Source organism: Cydia amplana, chromosome 15 (assembly GCF_948474715.1).
Source record: "Cydia amplana chromosome 15, ilCydAmpl1.1, whole genome shotgun sequence".
Classification (NCBI taxonomy): Eukaryota; Metazoa; Arthropoda; class Insecta; order Lepidoptera; family Tortricidae; genus Cydia; species Cydia amplana.
The window spans coordinates 9,602,850-9,620,365 of NC_086083.1; the positions used below are offsets into that span (position 1 = coordinate 9,602,850).

Below are 17,516 nucleotides of genomic sequence, written 5' to 3' on the forward strand. Positions count from 1 at the left end.
TGGCATTACTCTTAGAAATGTTAGTTATAACATTATTAGTACTTCGTGAATAAAATTAATAAGCTAATGGATAATATTCCCACAGAGAAGAAAATTCCATTACTATTTTATATGTGAAAAATATGTAACACAGTATTTTTCTGACGTTGTCACATCGCGTTTAACGCTAAAATTACAGACACAAGAAAAATAATCTTACAATTTTTTGACCTACTAGGAGTAAGGGCCCGATTCGGATTTTGAACTGGATATCTATTAGACATCACCAAGATACGACAACGATATTTTTAAGATCTAGCCTGTCAAATTTGACATTTCCGCGATTCTGGAGATACTCTTGAACGATTTCCACAACGATTACGATATTTTAACGTAAAAGTGACATTTGTTGCCGAAATTGAGCTGCAAAAGAGAACTAGTTGAAATATAAACTACAACGTATCTAGCACATATCGTATCGTTCTCTAGTCTAGAACGGATCTTGCTTTCCGAATACCGCGGTATGTATGCTTTTAGTGTGTATAGGCTTTTTGTAGCTTTTATGTGGGATGTTAATTTCGCCTGTGACTTTTTTTTGGATCTAACCGCGAATTTGCATTGTTATATCGGGTGACCAACACAGCTGTGTAGCTAGGATATTTTTGCTCTATCTTCCCATTGTCACCGCTATAAAAATAGTTATTTGTACAACAAGAGATCAAAGTTTGATATTTCTTCGAGTGCTTATTTTGAGTCCCGTGCAAGCGAAAGATTATATAATTTAAAATCTTGAGCGTAGTAAGGGACTCAAAAGCGCACGAGATGTAAATAACTTTGATCTCGTGTAGTTCACAAACTTTTTCACCTCAGCAGTGAGAACATATTAGACAACCTGAAAAATGTAATTCTTCTTCATCACTTACCTATTCACTCATGCTTTCTTAAGATATAGATACTAACAATTAAGTTGAATTACCACAATCAAACACAATAACAAAACGTAGTAAATTTCAGTAAAATAGGTAATATATGGAAACAACGACCATCAATTGATTGACACTTCAATCTACAACTTTTTTTTGTAAAAAAAAAAACATTGTAAGATACGGTCCGAATTGCGGATACTTACTATTTGTAAACTATATTAAACTATATAGTAGAGATTCTTAAAACTATAATTATTTATTTTACGTGATATTCTGTGTATTTTATGAGTTCATTATTTTAATCGTACAATAAATTACATAAAATATAGTGTTTTTGTCAAATCTTAAATTTTATTTTCATTAATTACTTATTAAGAATCCATACTCGTATGTATTTTGGAACGATGCGTTCTGACGTTTTTCGGGGGTCTATTATAAACCGTCAATGTACCGTTGAATGTAGTTTGAACTTTTTTTTGTCTCTTTCTTTTTGCTAAAGACGTGAAAGGGACAGAGATAATAGAATCCAAGTATTTCGAACTTGTATTAGACCCCGCATGTTGAAATGACTTTGAATATTAAGGTCACTTGAATGTCATTTTGTCTCACTCAGTGAGCAAAATGCGATTTTGCTCACTGTTTTTAAGTAGCAAAGTACCCTGGTTCGAGCTGCTGAGGTGAAAAATATTTTATTTCAGGTAAGCACCGATATAAAATAAGCACGTAGGAGTAGATGAGAAATGAGAATGCTTTGATGAGACAGAGATAGAAATAGTGATGACGTCTCGCATAAAAAACAAAGGTCACTTTGCTACGTGACACGCAAGGAAAACTTATAGATAATGTGTTTTCAGGAAACGTCGTTACGTTGAACGTGTAGCACAAATATATTAGGCTGGGGTCTTACACTTAGCGATTCACAAGCTTCAGTTTTACCTACTGAAAATTATCAAAACTGTTTAAAAAAGGTGGTTACCTTATTGAATGGTGGACTGTAATGAATACAGGGGAGAATTATACTTTGGATACTAGTTTAATTATCAATATTCTAATACCTTTAAACGATTAATTCTTTTATATTTATTTATATATATATATTTCGGGGATCTCGGAAACGGCTCTAACGATTTCGATGAAATCGATCTAGCTAGGTCTTATCTCTAGGAAAACGCGCATTTTTGAGTTTTTATGTCTTCCGAGCAAAGCTCGGTCTCCCAGATACTTTACAACAAATCGGGAAATCACATCAATGACATAGCCAATCAATATAAACCTGAAGTAACGGAATGACAATTTCTTTTTTAAGACAATTTTGAATTTGAATTTATTTATAATAGACAAATAAGAAAAATAAGCCTGATGCTGCGAAGATTCCGCAACACTGTCGGTATGTCAAATGTAGTAGTACGTAACAACCCTTTACGGCTCGGCCACGACATTGATGTACATCCCTGGTGCGCCGGATCCGCGTCAGTACCAACAGCATTCTAAAAATGATCTCGGAACGTGTAGACTGTATTTATCTCAACCACGGCTGTGGTATACACCTAAACCAAAATGTCAGATACGTACACTAATACCTGAGAACTTGTGAGGCGAACTACCTAAGATAGTGCAGAAATTGAAATTAATCGAAGTGACATTATATCAATATTTTGACATTTTTTATTTTTTTTATTAATTAACATTATTAACTAATTTGTAATTTAACGCTCGAATATTTATTATCATTTATGCAAGCCGTTATTATCTATTATATTTTGATTTAATTTCATTTCTTTTTAATTTCAATTAATTTATTTATATTTTGCTACAAAATGACATTGTATAGTTTATAGATCATAATACTAACAATATTTTATAAGGCATAGTCGTAAGTACTAACAAAAAATGATCCCTGATGGTCCTTAAATAAATGAATTTATTATTTATTATTATTTATTGAGCGACTTGCGACGGCGGCAGCGATAACAATAGGCTTGAGCGAGACACAGCGATCGGACCTTTTGTTTCCACCTGTAGTTGTCGCTGCCGCCGTCGCAAGTCGCTCAATGTCGTGGCCGAGCCGTAATAGCCAAAGTTTTAGATCCCTAGCAACCTAGATATATCTCAATCCTTGTTGATTAATGCGAAATTAGATGGTATTATTAATAAGCCACGGTGACTTTGTTACTAGGAAATGCTGGCCGTATTTCATTAGTTTGTGGAACCATTAAATTCATCGATTAATATTCATTTCCTACTAGGTACCATTACTTTCATCAATCATAGAATCCATTGTTCCGTAGATTATTAACATTCATTTTAATGTTTGTTTATGAGATAGATCACGCCCGAGAGGATGACTCACGCTAGACCGGGCGGGGGCCTCGTGATCACCGATCAGCCGTCATAAAAAATACCTCGGTGTTCGGGCCCGGCCTAGTCTAGCGTGAGTCATCCTTTATGCTTATGGCCAAAATTACCATAATCTACCTGTAAACGACACAACACTATTGTTTTAACTTGGATTTGTGTTAATTGATTTATTTATGAAATGTGATTGATGAGATAGCGTGTGAACAACGGACAGATTGATTGATTGATGTTGGGGTAATTTATCACGGTATTGATTTACGAATCGTCGACGGTTTTTGATCAACTTCCTTAAGATCTAAATTCTTGCTCCAAATTTAACTTTAAGCCGTCGCGTACGACGAAAATATTAGAAAAAAATAATCACGGCACACAAGAGGTTAAAACTTTATTAATAGTAGGTACCTTTTAAGTAATGTTTACCAATAATACGAAGCTAAGTATTGTCAAGAACGTTATTTAAAATTCAAACTGTAGTCTCTGTGCTTGACAGAGTTTTGTATTTTTACTTTTATATCGTAATACTAAATGCTATGCATATGCTAAATTAGCCACGGAGTGGGTAATAGGTACCACAACGTAAACACGGGAGTGGTCGGCCTCGGAGTGGAACTGCACTTAAGACGAAACAGGAGCTGAGATTTAAATATTTTAAGTAAATATACCCGTCTCGTTAACAGAAGCGGCTCCTAAAACTAGTGCGATAAGGACAAGGCGAAAATGTCAAAAATCGAGGTTTCGTACTCGACTGTTTCCTCCTCCAAAACTTAACCAATCATAACCAAATTTGGAAATCTAAATGATTATGAAATGCCTTGGTCACTTTTTCTTAGTATATGACATTTATTTAAAGATTATGAAATTATCTGTGTCGGACCGTTTTGCTTTTTTGGCTAATTGATATCAGTTTTGAATACCACGCCTCTCATTGCGGCATAGTCAATTAGGCCATTTTGGCCATTTTTAAAGGGCTCTAGCGTCTTAAAAAACAAAAATATCAAAAAAAGCAAAACGGTCCGATACAGATATTGACAATATTAATCTGTGTTGAAAAAATCATTGCTCTAGCTTCAAAACCCATGGAGGAAATAGTCGAGTACGTTTGTATGGAGAAATTACCACTCCTGTTGGCTCTTAATCGGGAAGATAGGAAGTTTAGGGGGTGGCCTTTGCCCAGCAGTGGGACGCTCTATAGGCTTTAGAAAAGTATACATGTTTTTACTAGTTAATAAATGTTTTTTATTTCACCTCACAAAGGATAATTTCACAAAATAAACTTAAATTTTATTTTTATCTTTGTGAGGGACAATACACCTATGTCCCTCACAAAGGTTTTATACAGCCTAACAAATTGTAAATTCCTCTAGGTTTTATGATGTTTATGTTCCTTCAGTATTTTTTTAACAGCTGTCTTGCAGTTTACTTTCACATACCTCTGAATAGGTGTAACTATTTTTTTTTTGCTATAATCCCCGCTGTCTAGATAAAATGCCTGCTACAAGCGATATGTCGAGAAGACCAGAGCCTTACGTTAGGTACATAAGCTTAAGCGAAGGTCAGAGAAGCCTTACACATGACACTTTGCACTAGTGACTGTCATTCTCAATATTGATCACGTTACCGACGTGGAAATTAAAATAACTGGGAACATGACATTGTCTGACCTACTTTTGTAACTAAGTACCTACTTACTTTTTGTTTTGCCGATACATCAAGTTTTTTCCACTTCTGGGAATTGCTTCATTTTGCTGAACATTTCGGAATAGAATAGAAACACTTTATTGACAAATTGTGTACAGAAGATGACATTTATACAAGAACATTGTCCCAACAGTTACCCGACATGGGCGTGCAATGTTTACTTACATCTACTTAATACCTACCTATATTTACATGCAAATTTTTTTTTTCTTAGTTAAGTACTACCTAGAACCAAATAGTTAGATTTCGTGACTTAAAAGGTAGGTGTCATACAATATTATCTATATCATATTCAAAATATTACTTAATGTTGTAAAATGCTCTCTGTATTAGCCAAGGTAGCAATGTAGCGAAAGTTAGGTTTCAGTGTTTTCAGGTTTCAGTTTCATTGAAAACGTCTCCTCAGGGCTACAAGAAACGTCACCCTGGGCATGGTGTCTGAGGGCGGGCGGGGATAGCGGACATCTTTCTCTTTTACGCCAATTTATAATTAGAGTGACAGAGAAAGATGCCAGCAATTTATTAACATCGGTTTTCGCGGTAAACCCTCTGGGCCCGATTCGGATTTTGAAATAGACATCTATTAGATATCTTTTAGACATCACCAAGATACGATAACGATATGTTTAAGATCTAACCTGTCAAATTTGACATTTCCGCAATTCTGGAGATACTCTTGAACGATTTCCACAAGATATGACTTATGACTTATTCAATTCACATCTAATAGATATCTAACTCTATCTAACATAAAAGAGACATTGGTTGCCCGAATTGTGCTGCAAAAGAGAACTAGTTGATATCTAAACTATAACGTATCTAGAATGGATCTAGTACGTGTCGTCTATTGTGAATATCTCGAAGTTCGAACACGGCAGTCTGAATCCTTACTAAGAATTGTACTAGATACCTCGAACAATAAACACGGCCGAGTATCTGAGTAATGTTAAATCCATATTATATCAACTTCAACAATTTAATGTTTAACATGGTCTCGGGATGATGTCAACTTCAGCTCTCCTGGGTGTAAGTAGATGCAGTTTTCGGTGTGACTTTCATGGCGGCCTAGCCAAGTGACAATCGCTGCTGCGATTCGATCGCTACGGAGCGTAAGCGATTGGCACGTTGGCTACGCGGCCTGATTAACCTATCAATCGCCCACGCTTTTTAGGGTTCCATTCCCTATAAGATATATTACTATTTTAATTAAATTTCGAACGTGGATGTGTTTTGTGAGTTTTAAGTGTAAATTTTATAAAAATATATTTTTAGAGGAGGCCGTCGATATATGTCAAGATACGCCCTTTGCTTGATTGGCTTTTGTAGGTACGAAACCCTCCCTAATGCGTAGTGCGACACGCATTTGGCCGATTTTTTTTTATAATATGTAATGAAATAAGTTTTACTATAACGTATCACGCCCAAAACGTAACGTTGAATAGCCGAAGGGTAACGGATACCTAAAGTAAAATGACGTAGTTCGGTAAATGGAACGATTTCGCGGGTGTCGGGTGTCTAATGGACGAGCTGTTATTGTTTGCTAGTCGTCAGTACTAGTAGAAATGTTTACAAGATGGGTCTTTAAAACACATTGAGAATTGGTAAGAAAATACACAACAAAATATTATGTGAATTTGTATTAAGTAAAAATTGAAAAAAAAAAAAACAACGGGTTGCACTCAGGGAGTGCCGGCAGAAGTGAAAACTCAATGACTAGTGCAAAATGCACTTTGTATAATTGAGGTTAACGCCATCTAGCGTTATTTCGTCGCATTACTTGAAACCCCTAAGCACATCACTCGAGTTATATTAATACCAGTTAGAGCGAAACTCACTAGATGGCATTTAAATCAATAAAGAAATACTCAATGACATTACATGTAACAGTTTTTCGATCAGGTCACGTGTGCGTCTTACGGTCACGTCATCTCTCGCGAGTTTAACATTTTTTGCCCACCTCAAAAAGTGCACAGCGCCGCCAAAGAAGTTTTCACTTCAAAATAAAATTATAGTAAAGATCAACACTAGTTATATATTTATTTAGATATAACTAATATACAAATAAATACTGGGAAGGTATTAGGTAGTACTTAGTATTCACTGTGGTATTAGCGTAGTAGTTTCCCGACCTCGTATAATTACCAAGTATGTCCAGTATTAACATCTCAAAGTCTTGCAAATAGCACTGAGAGCAGCTGAATAAAGATAGGAAAATGCACAGACTAGACGAGGAACAAGTAAGTAATTAAATAAATTAAATTAACACAGATAGAGTTCGCACTTTTCACAGTATAGAAAAGAAAAGAACAGCCAGTGCACGTGTCTTTCATCTTTAATTTAATTAAGTTTCTTGACATTTCCTTCTATTTTATTAACTCCTTTTATTTCATTTATTATTGAAATTGTGCATGTGATAAAATGTAGATATTGAGGATGCAAAAGCGATCCCAAATCCCAAATAGGAAGGAAAACAATTATGCACTACATCTGTAGCGACGTTTAGGTATATTGAATAAAAAGGGGATGAAAATTTTCATCATATTTACGAAACACATAACAAGCAATATAAACCTCTCAAAATGTGAATCGAGTCAAAACTTCAAAAGAAACAAATCAAAACGTAATAAAAATTATGTAGGTGCATGCCTACATACACACTCGTTGCGCGATTCTGGCTTAAATCTTAAAGGCAATCGAGATTCTGGCCTGGAACGTACGATTACCGTTACACGAGGAAAAATATATCATAACATTTAAGTAATAAATGTTGTTCGATATCCTTAACACCTCAAAAGGCGATAAATAATCGAATCGCCTTTGATGATAGAATATCTCCTGGTAAACAAAATTGTATCCCAGCCTATACAGGATTGTTTGTATACTTACAGGAATCATACCAAATAAATTCCTTATATACGATTATGACGGAAAAATACGTTTTTGTGACTGAGTAATGCAATCTATCGTGACAATGGCGCCTACGTGAACGTCACCTTGCCCAGGGGTCCAAATTTAGAGAGCCATATTTCGTTACTTAACTTTATTTATGCATTATGTAGTGTTGTTTTTAGTATATGTAAGTATTTGCGAGTTGTGTGATAATCGTGTACGATAACGACATACGTGTTTTTTTATTTAACAGGACCTTTATACGTTTATATATATCGGCCCTATGGCCCGCTATTATGAGTACCTACTTTAATAAAATACAAAATTCAGTGAATATTTAAAACAATTTAAATCTATTTATAAAATAATTCAAATCTATTCATTCAGAATAACTCCAGCCAATCTAAACACAATTTGTGCCGTAACGACATACGTTATTTTGCTCCAACCATAAACTCGTACGTACCATGTGAATTGTTTATTACAATTATCAAGGGGCCCGATTCGGATTTTGAAATAGACATCTATAAGATAAATATCTTTTAGTCATCACCAAGATACGATAACGATATGTTTAAGATGTAACCTGTCAAATTTGACATTTGCGCGATTCTGGAGATACTGTTGAACGATTTCCATAAGATATGGCTTAGAGATCTAATTCACATCTATTAGATATCTAACGCTATCTAACGTAAAAGTGACATTGGTTGCCCGAATTGCGCTGCAAAAGAGAACTAGTTGAAATCTAAACTATAACGTATCTAGAATAGATCTAGTACGTGTTGCCTCTTGTGAATATCTTGAAGTTCGAATACGGCAGAAGGTCAGAGTATCGCAGCTGTTCGTGCCGTCTGCAGTGCAAAGCCTCGCAAATTGCTCTGAGCCGGACTGATTAAGCATAGCTCAGCTGCAGAGGATTAATTTATTACGGATAGCACTGGTGATTAAAATAGCAACGGTTCTAGTTCGATTTACGACATTAATACTGCAATACCTTTTCATAGCTTTTACTTATCTTGTGCGCTAGAATTATTTTTTGTTGTTTATTTCAGTTTCACCGTTAAAATGAATTTAAGACCTTAGATTCGCCACGTAGGCACTTTAAAAGTCGAATTAGATATTTGACTAAAGTCAAAGCCTCGGAGTACATGTTCAGACACAGAATAAATAATAGTACTAGGTACAGAAGATTCACTCTCTAACAAAACGCATCTGTTACTATTACGACAGATATGACCGCTAGGTGGCGCAAGCGCCACGCGCGCCTTATGGGTAGCCACCAAAATTGGTGTGGAACGGATGTACTTTTAGTTACTTGTTGCGACGCGATGAAATCGCGGAGTGAGCCACGCCTGGTTGAGATAATAATTGATATTAAGTCTTTCAAATCACCTCACAAGACGAAACCGAAATTAAAAGTAATTTCAATTGTGAATCTAATGTTATAATATTATATTACTTATTTTATTTTATATTACCTTTTTTACTCTCCCTTTTTTGCTCGACCTTTGCGAGGGCTGAACCATCTTTCTAATTAAATTTGTGAACTAATAAAACGATGTCCCTAACAAAACTATACTAGGTATATGTACTTTTGCACCTTTTGTAGTTAGTGACATAAATAAGGGATTTCTGTCCTGTATGCCGACAGAATTAGGAGATAGTCCGTATGTCGCAAACGGGATTCGGATTCACGGTAATTATTACACACACTAATGGCCAGATGTTACCTCAATGTTTGTATTGGATTGCCACAGACCGTCTTAGTTTGGTAGCAGCTGCTGCTTATATCCAATTTGCGATATGATGGATTATGATAAATATGTGTTTGATTTGTTAATCTTATAAATATCTACAAAAAACATTTGCAAAGTCATTCGCAAATAAATACGATACTCTATTCTTAGCTATAGACCTATCGATTTATTTGGATTGGGTATCCTCTATGCTATCTCTTGGATTCCTTCTTCATTTTTGAAGTGAAAACTTCTTTAGCGGCGCTGTGCACTTTTTGAGGTGGGGGAAAAATGTTAAACTCGCGAGAGATGACGTGACCGGATCGAAAAACTGTTACATGTAATGTCACTGAGTTTTTCTTTATTGATTTAAATGCCATCTAGTGAGTTTCGCTCTAACTTGTATTAATATAACTCGAGTACTAACAGTGATGTGCTTAAGGGTCTCAAGTAATGCGACGAAATAACGCTAGATGGCGTTAACCTCAATTATACATAGTGCATTTTGCACTAGTCATTGAGTTTTCACTTCTCCCTGAGTGCAACCCGTTGTTTTTTATTCATGAAAAAATAATATGCCGATATCTCTGTTGATACTTGACGCGTAAACAATGTCGTGCTAAACACTCATAGTGACAGAACTGGATTTGAGTTTTACAGTCAAATTAGATAAGTCTCGCAACGTCGCAATCATAAAGGTGTTTCATACTGGAGATTTCATTTTAACACAAAAATAGAAATATCTCTAAAACCGAGCCGAATTTAGCAGAAGTAAATTAATATTTCTATCTTTAAATACAGCCAGGTATACGCTGTTTAAATTCTTCCCTTTCCTCATGGGCACCGTGTATATGGTGGACATTCTGGATAAAATCTTTTATGGTATTTAGAATATTATTGTACACCTGTGGAGTCTGCCTACGAAGATTTAGAACACTTTAGTGTCCATCATTAAATGACATTCATCGAATCAGAATTTGTATTGACAATGTGCGAAATCGATGGAGGGGGAAATGGCGCTGATCGTCACAAACACAGGTAATCTTATGGAATGTCCGATATTAGTACTAGCGGCAGCCGCTTGAACTAATTTTACTCCATAAGATTTAATGTAGAAAGTCCGACAAAATGAGGGCAGCACCAGTCGTGCACGTAGCGATATTTAATTTCTTGGAGTCATTTGATTTTATTATTTGCAATTAATTACGACGGAATGAACGCCATAATCACGGCAGTATTGCGGCGGAAAATGTCATTCATTTTATCAAATAAATTGACAAATACAGCGGAGGCAACAAAGACACCGCAGCAGTAATGCAGCTGCAGTTGACATCCGAATGTCATCTAAGGTGACAGTCCATTTCCAATCGCAGCTGCATTACTGTTCATTTTAATATGGAAATTGACAGTAACAGCGACGCGTTCAGTACCAGTACCTAGTACAGCTGCAGTCAGAAATGGAATGTTACCCTTAGACTCTACAATCTATATATATAAAATTGAAAAACCAGAACGGGATAAAAAACGAGGGAAGAAGCGAGATGGCGCCTTACAAATTTCTAAAAAAGTTTTTGACACGTTTCTCGAATACGACGCACGTATAATAAGAAAAAACTGTTTAAATCTATTATCTAAATACGAGAATAGAACTAGAGCATAAAAACTATCGCTTACGATGCGTATTTAATTTACAATAACCAAAAGAAATTTTCATAACAATCTTCATTTTAGGTACGATGATCGACCATTTTCGGCAACATTCGGTTGCTTTCGTTTCGGTGGTGCTACAGACAAAATTATTTGATGTGGTGCTACAGACATACCAAATGTTTATGTTTGTCATGTTGGTATACAGTTATTGCGGTGTTTTCTTATACGAAATAAAATAAAAAGTGCTGTCAACCTCAACCTTAGTCTATGCCCATCCGAGTGACTTATGCCATATATGACTTATCAATCAAATTAGTATTATCGTATGATTATCGTGTTAATAATTTGTATTTTATTATTTTAAATTTCTTTTTGAGTTATCTTATTCAGATTGACTTTCACGGCTTCGGCAAACATTGCCATTCGTCCGGGGAACGGGCTGCCGAGATGGGCCAAAATCAAAAATACAAAGTTGATAGCAAGTTAATGTTAATATGAAGCCCATCAGTTCAAGGGATACCACGGGCACCAGCCCGTAATAATGTGTGTATGTTAATTATACTTTAATGACTTTACAGATATAAGCAATTCGGGAACTGTTTTCTCGCGTAATACGATACGACTCGATCAGGTAGGATTTTTTCTTCTTGCTGAACAGTCACCATCAGATATATATATCGGAAATTAATCTAATGAACGTTTTTGCAATTGGGCTTATAAAAATTAATAATAATTTTATGTTGAAACAAGTTTTAAATAAATACCTACGTAGATGAAAAAATACAATCTTGCCTTTTATCAAATCACATATTTTTTTGAGAAATTTGCGAATTAGTTATCCAAATACCTATCGGTTACAAATAGAAAGTCCCTACCACAGTTATAAACCCTGGCAAGGTTCAATACATAATAATATCGGTATTTATATAACTAAACATAAGACAAACTCTTTATTTCATTTGACGCGAGCGGAGCTGCGGGTCCGTCTAGTATTGTATAAACGTATGTTAATAATGAAGCACACAGGCAAAGTAACATGACAGAGTAACAAAAATTCAGACAATGAATGCCACATTATAACCCTGTCAGAAGTGCAATTCATAACTTAACGTATAAACTCCGGTTGGCAACAAAATTAGCTCACAAATCCAGGAGCCACGGACTGTTATCTCGACATCACCCCGAGGTGCATTTAACTTAATTTACGAATAGCTTAGCTAAGTTAGTATAGCAGAAAATTAAAACGGATGGATAACAAGCGAATTAGGTAAAGCGGTGGCAGTTTGGCAATTATATAGACTTATCTACTTAATTGGGTTGATAGCAAATGATTGGGACTCCCTCTGGTCGCATAACAACTGTTGTCATATTTTAAATTGTCATAACACTTTATGCATAAAGTTGTAAGTCATAAAAATCTTTAGTCAGAATTAGTCAGTGTTTGGACGGAGCTTAGGGACTATATATAACTAATATGCCTTAAACCATTGTGGTTGAAAATTATTATGCTATAAAACGTTATACGTAAAATCATTATAAGTATCGATAAATATTATTTTAGCTGGTATCACATTTGATTCATTATAATTAAAACCTATATGCACAAAAAATATATGACAACTGCTGAGTATGTCATCAAATATTATGGCTAAAAATTTATGACACAATATAATATGACTTTTCATTTGTATGCGCAATGATGATTATGACACAAGTTGTTATGCGCATCAAAGATACCTATGACTTAAACTTGTATGCAACCCAATATGGACCCCAAATGATTTCGTTGTAGCTTGTTTTAAAACAGTTGAGTAGAAAAAAGTGGAATTTACTTATTATTTTGGCATACCTACTATCAAACTATATTTATACTTACAAAATACCAATATAAATATATTTTATACATAATAAAATGTGTTGTTTGCTTGCTTCAGAATTCAAAAACACATATCCTACACAATTTAACAGAGATATATTTTATGATTCAAAAGGGAGTTTCCTTTTGATCTTCAAAGTTAAATGTCTGACAGATGAACTGACGGGTCGGCTGAAAATTAAATAATAGCCTTTGGGTTAAAACTCTGAAATTACGCTTAATTATTACTCCATATTATTACCTTCTATTAAGTACCTCTCCACATTTTGTTTAAATAATTATGTATGAGTAAGATTAAAGTAAGGTGGCTCGATGTTGATAAGTGAAATATTTCGCTCTATTTTCTATAAAACGAGCTATAATTATGTATCGTAAAATTACTTTTAACGGGTTACTCACGATGTATTATAAAGTCAAATGAACGCTTGACATGTTTCAATTTCAATCCGTTTTTGAGGATTTTAATATGTACCTAAGAGTACAGGCCTACAGTTTAAATTTTTGTTTGTGTTGTGTTTGCTTGTGGCCACACCCGGTATGTGTATCGTATTACGAAATAGCAATGTCACCAGTTGAGAACTTAGAATGGTGACATTTCTTACACAAGATATTATTTCAACTTTTACACCGTTTTATTTACTGAATGTTTTTTACTATGAAACCAACTCCAAAATTGAATAAGTCTTGAGGGAAATTATGTTTACTTAATGACACTACAAGTATTTATAGAGTTCGCTCATAGAAAATCGAATGTAACTCAACTTTAGACCTACCAGATTTAATCTCACTCAAGCCTTTCAAATTGTGTACTTTTATCAATTCTTTCACTGAAGGGTTATTCGGTAGATTCAATTTATTTCAGGGCTCGACCTTTTATATTATTCTAGACTCGAATACTTCTGTTTGACGGGCTCGATTAGGCGGTAGTTCGTCCGAGACAGACACCTCAATTCAATGTCAGATACTTTCTCAGTACTTAAATAATCGCTTTAAAATAAGAGGCATATAATAGTACAATTGGCAACATTTCAAAATCGAATTTAAACTATCATGAGACATCCTAACTTTAAGCTAATTTTATGGTTTCACTCACGTATTGTTAATCACTCGTGGACTCATTGGCTCTAGGAGTGACTAAAAAGGATCTATATCTGAATCCCTAAAGTATTTTCTCCTATCTATGCATTCCCTAATATTGTTTGTCATAATGATCAGTTGTCCTAACACTAAACCCTAATTTTATTTTCCTAATTATTGATTACTTATCCTAATGTTATTAAGCATATGTTTTTTTGCAAGGGTCGCAGTTCTAACCCTAACCTAACCCACTTTTGTGGCAGCAAGTTCTAAAACCTAACCATTTTTCATAACCTTACATTATGGAAAATAATCGTTATGACAATGGATCGTTAGGGCATGTGCCCATTAGGACAAACCAGTTAGGGCAAGTGACTTTAGGACAAACGTTGTTAGGGATTCAGAATGACACCCGACTAAAAATACGTGAGTGAGACCGTAAAATTAGCTTAACATTTATTTCATACCATTTCAATATTTGTAAAGCGGGCTAAATCGGAAACCATTTCCATAAAATATGCTTCCTGTATGTAGGTAATAAAGTATTTAATTTAATTTTTCCCCCTTAAGGTCTTAGAAAATCGCGAAAAAGTGTAAACTGGAAGTGTCACCTCTTACTTATGTCTGATTGGATAAAATATTTCGAGGTATAAAATTTGAATTGTGTCTGGTTGTCATACTGCCATAAATGTTAAATGTGATTGTCAGGTGTCACGTTTCTGTGTTTTGCGTTTCTTTACGGGCTCTTTTTTTCAGTAAAATATTCTTTTAGCTTTTCAGCCGTAGTAATGACGTCATACTACACTTACGACCCATTAGAATTCGCCACTTATAATTTTCTTTCGATAAAATAGCCCACTTGTAAAAAATGAAGTGGCTGTCAATTATCGAAAAACATTTACTTATTTCTTGACAATGTATCGCAATAAAACATTTGTTTCTGAAATACTCGCACGTTCAAAGGATAAAGACACGTCTGAGGCAATATCTGAAATGTTATTGAACATTTTGAACAAATATTTTCACTTTTCTTGATATTTTAACGACTTGAGTTTCACAAAAAAGTGGTTTGCGCTCAACGAGTTAGTTGCGATGCGAGTGCCCGTTTACTCGTACGTATTGAAACTAATTTATTCATACAAGAGCAACATTGATTTTCAGCTTAAAATTTAATTTAATTTGAACAAAAATTATTGTTTTTGAATGGGCAATAATATAAGTAGACAGTACGTACGTACGTAGTACATCTAATAAGTTAATATAGCCGCTGCGAGTGAAGTATAATATACATTATTAGCTTATAATGTGCATTTTAGATAGATTCCTAACAATATTTGATTATCGACCAAGAAAAATGAAATTAGGTTCAACTAGGAGTGTATTTTTCATATGCGTACTTATGTTTCATTTTTTATATCATTAAAAGTAGCCGATACGATCATTAAAAATGAGTACGAGTTAGGAGGTTAAATAGTTAAGTTTAGAACAAAAAGTTAACTATCTAAAATACTAGATAAATAACTACATCGTATTTAGCATATGCTATACAACTGAATGAATAACACAATTTAAAATCTACAATCGTTTTTCGAATAACAAACTTCCAAGAAAAACAAAGTCCTTTTGTAATCCCCACAGGGGTCGTCAAATTCTGAAAAGTTTATTTTTCGAATATTCAAATGAGATTCCATTAAACCTTGTTAAAGGCAAAAAAGCTGAAAAATCCGTAATATTCCTGTGTAACGCTGTGGTTGCTGTTCTGAATCGCAATTCAGGTGAGACGTGACCAAGAAATTGTCGTCAGATCTATCTTTATCTGTTACCACAGAATAAATAATAGTACTAAATACAGAAGACTCACTCTCTAACAAAACGCGTCTGTTACGATCAGCACAGATATGGCCGTTAGGTGGCGACTGCGCCACGCGCGGCTTAAGGCTTTCCCCAAAATTGGGGTCGAACGGATGTACTTTTAGCTACCTGTAGCCAAGCGACGAAATCGCGGAGTGAGACACGCCTGCTGTTACTTAGATACTGCCGGCCCAGCCAAGGTGACAATCGATTGCGCTTCGCCATCGAATCGCTTTGTGTCAGTACCACTATTCAATATTAGTGACAGTGTCAGTTGCGTTTCGTTCGATACGGAGCGTTAGCGATTGGCATGTTGCCTACGGGGCCTGATCTGACAAACATCGCACAGCCTAAACGTTAGAAGGTAACGTCTTGAAATTCGAAAGATTCCAATATTTTTCAAATATTACACAGCTCCAACATTTTTTTTTCGTTCAACCTCCAAGCGGGTTATAGGGGTTTTCTACGTGGATGAAGTAAATATTAGCTAGTGGGTGCGGTTTTTATTAAATTACAACAAAGGGGTTGAGCACTTATCAAAATTTGTTTTAGCTCTTTTTAGATACATTTTCAGAGCAGCGTGGCGTAATCTCGTTAGAAACATGGCGGGCGTAGAATAATAAATAAATAAATAAATATTATAGGACTTTCTTACACAGATTGACTAAGTCCCACAGTAAGCTCAAGAAGGCTTGTATTGTCAACGATATATATAATATACAAATACATAAATACATAGAAAACACCCAAGACTCAGGAATAAATATCTGTGTTAATCACACAAATAAATGCCCTTACCAGGATTCGAACCCAGGACCGCGGCTTAACAGGCAGGGTCACTACCCACTAGGCCAGACCAGTCGTCAAATTACGCCATATGTGCCATTTTCAACCAAAAGAGTACTTTTTGTCGGTTGTCAATAAGGCGCTATTTCCATATAAAGTGTAATTCTATGGATCTTGCTAACTATGTAAACAAACCGCCATATTAAAATTGTCTCTGAATGTCAATTGACTAGTGACTTTTGTTTACATAGTTAGCTAGTTCCGTAGAATGACACTTTAGCTTTTGATTTCCTTTTCCTTTTGGTTGAAAACGTCACATATTATAACTATACCTACATATACAATTTTTTTCCTTACATACACAAGAATAACTTTTTACGACTTTGAGTAATTCCGCTTATTTAATTTACGAACAAAAAAACACTCAAATTAACTGTAAAACCTTTAGAATTGACATGCATTTTCCCTACACATGCGACTCTAAAATGTTTCGCGCTTAAAACTAAGATTACATCCTACAAGATCTCGTATCTTACTTACAAAGCGCTTTGAAGCTTGCCTTTCACTTACATGTTTACAATTAAGTAAGATCCATGCGTATGCGTGCGTAAAAATGTGTTAAAAATTATGGTATTGTACTGTATAGTAAAATTATATGTAGTATTAAATGCTAGGTGATGCAAATAA

General features: G+C 34.9%; 1 protein-coding gene across 1 annotated transcript in view; it reads right to left on the minus strand.

Annotated features, from left to right (window-relative positions):
* LOC134654561 (head-specific guanylate cyclase) overlaps positions 1-17,516 on the minus strand; it is a 78,942-nt gene that overhangs the window by 44,669 nt on the left and 16,757 nt on the right. The gene's annotated exons all lie outside the window — the stretch shown is intronic.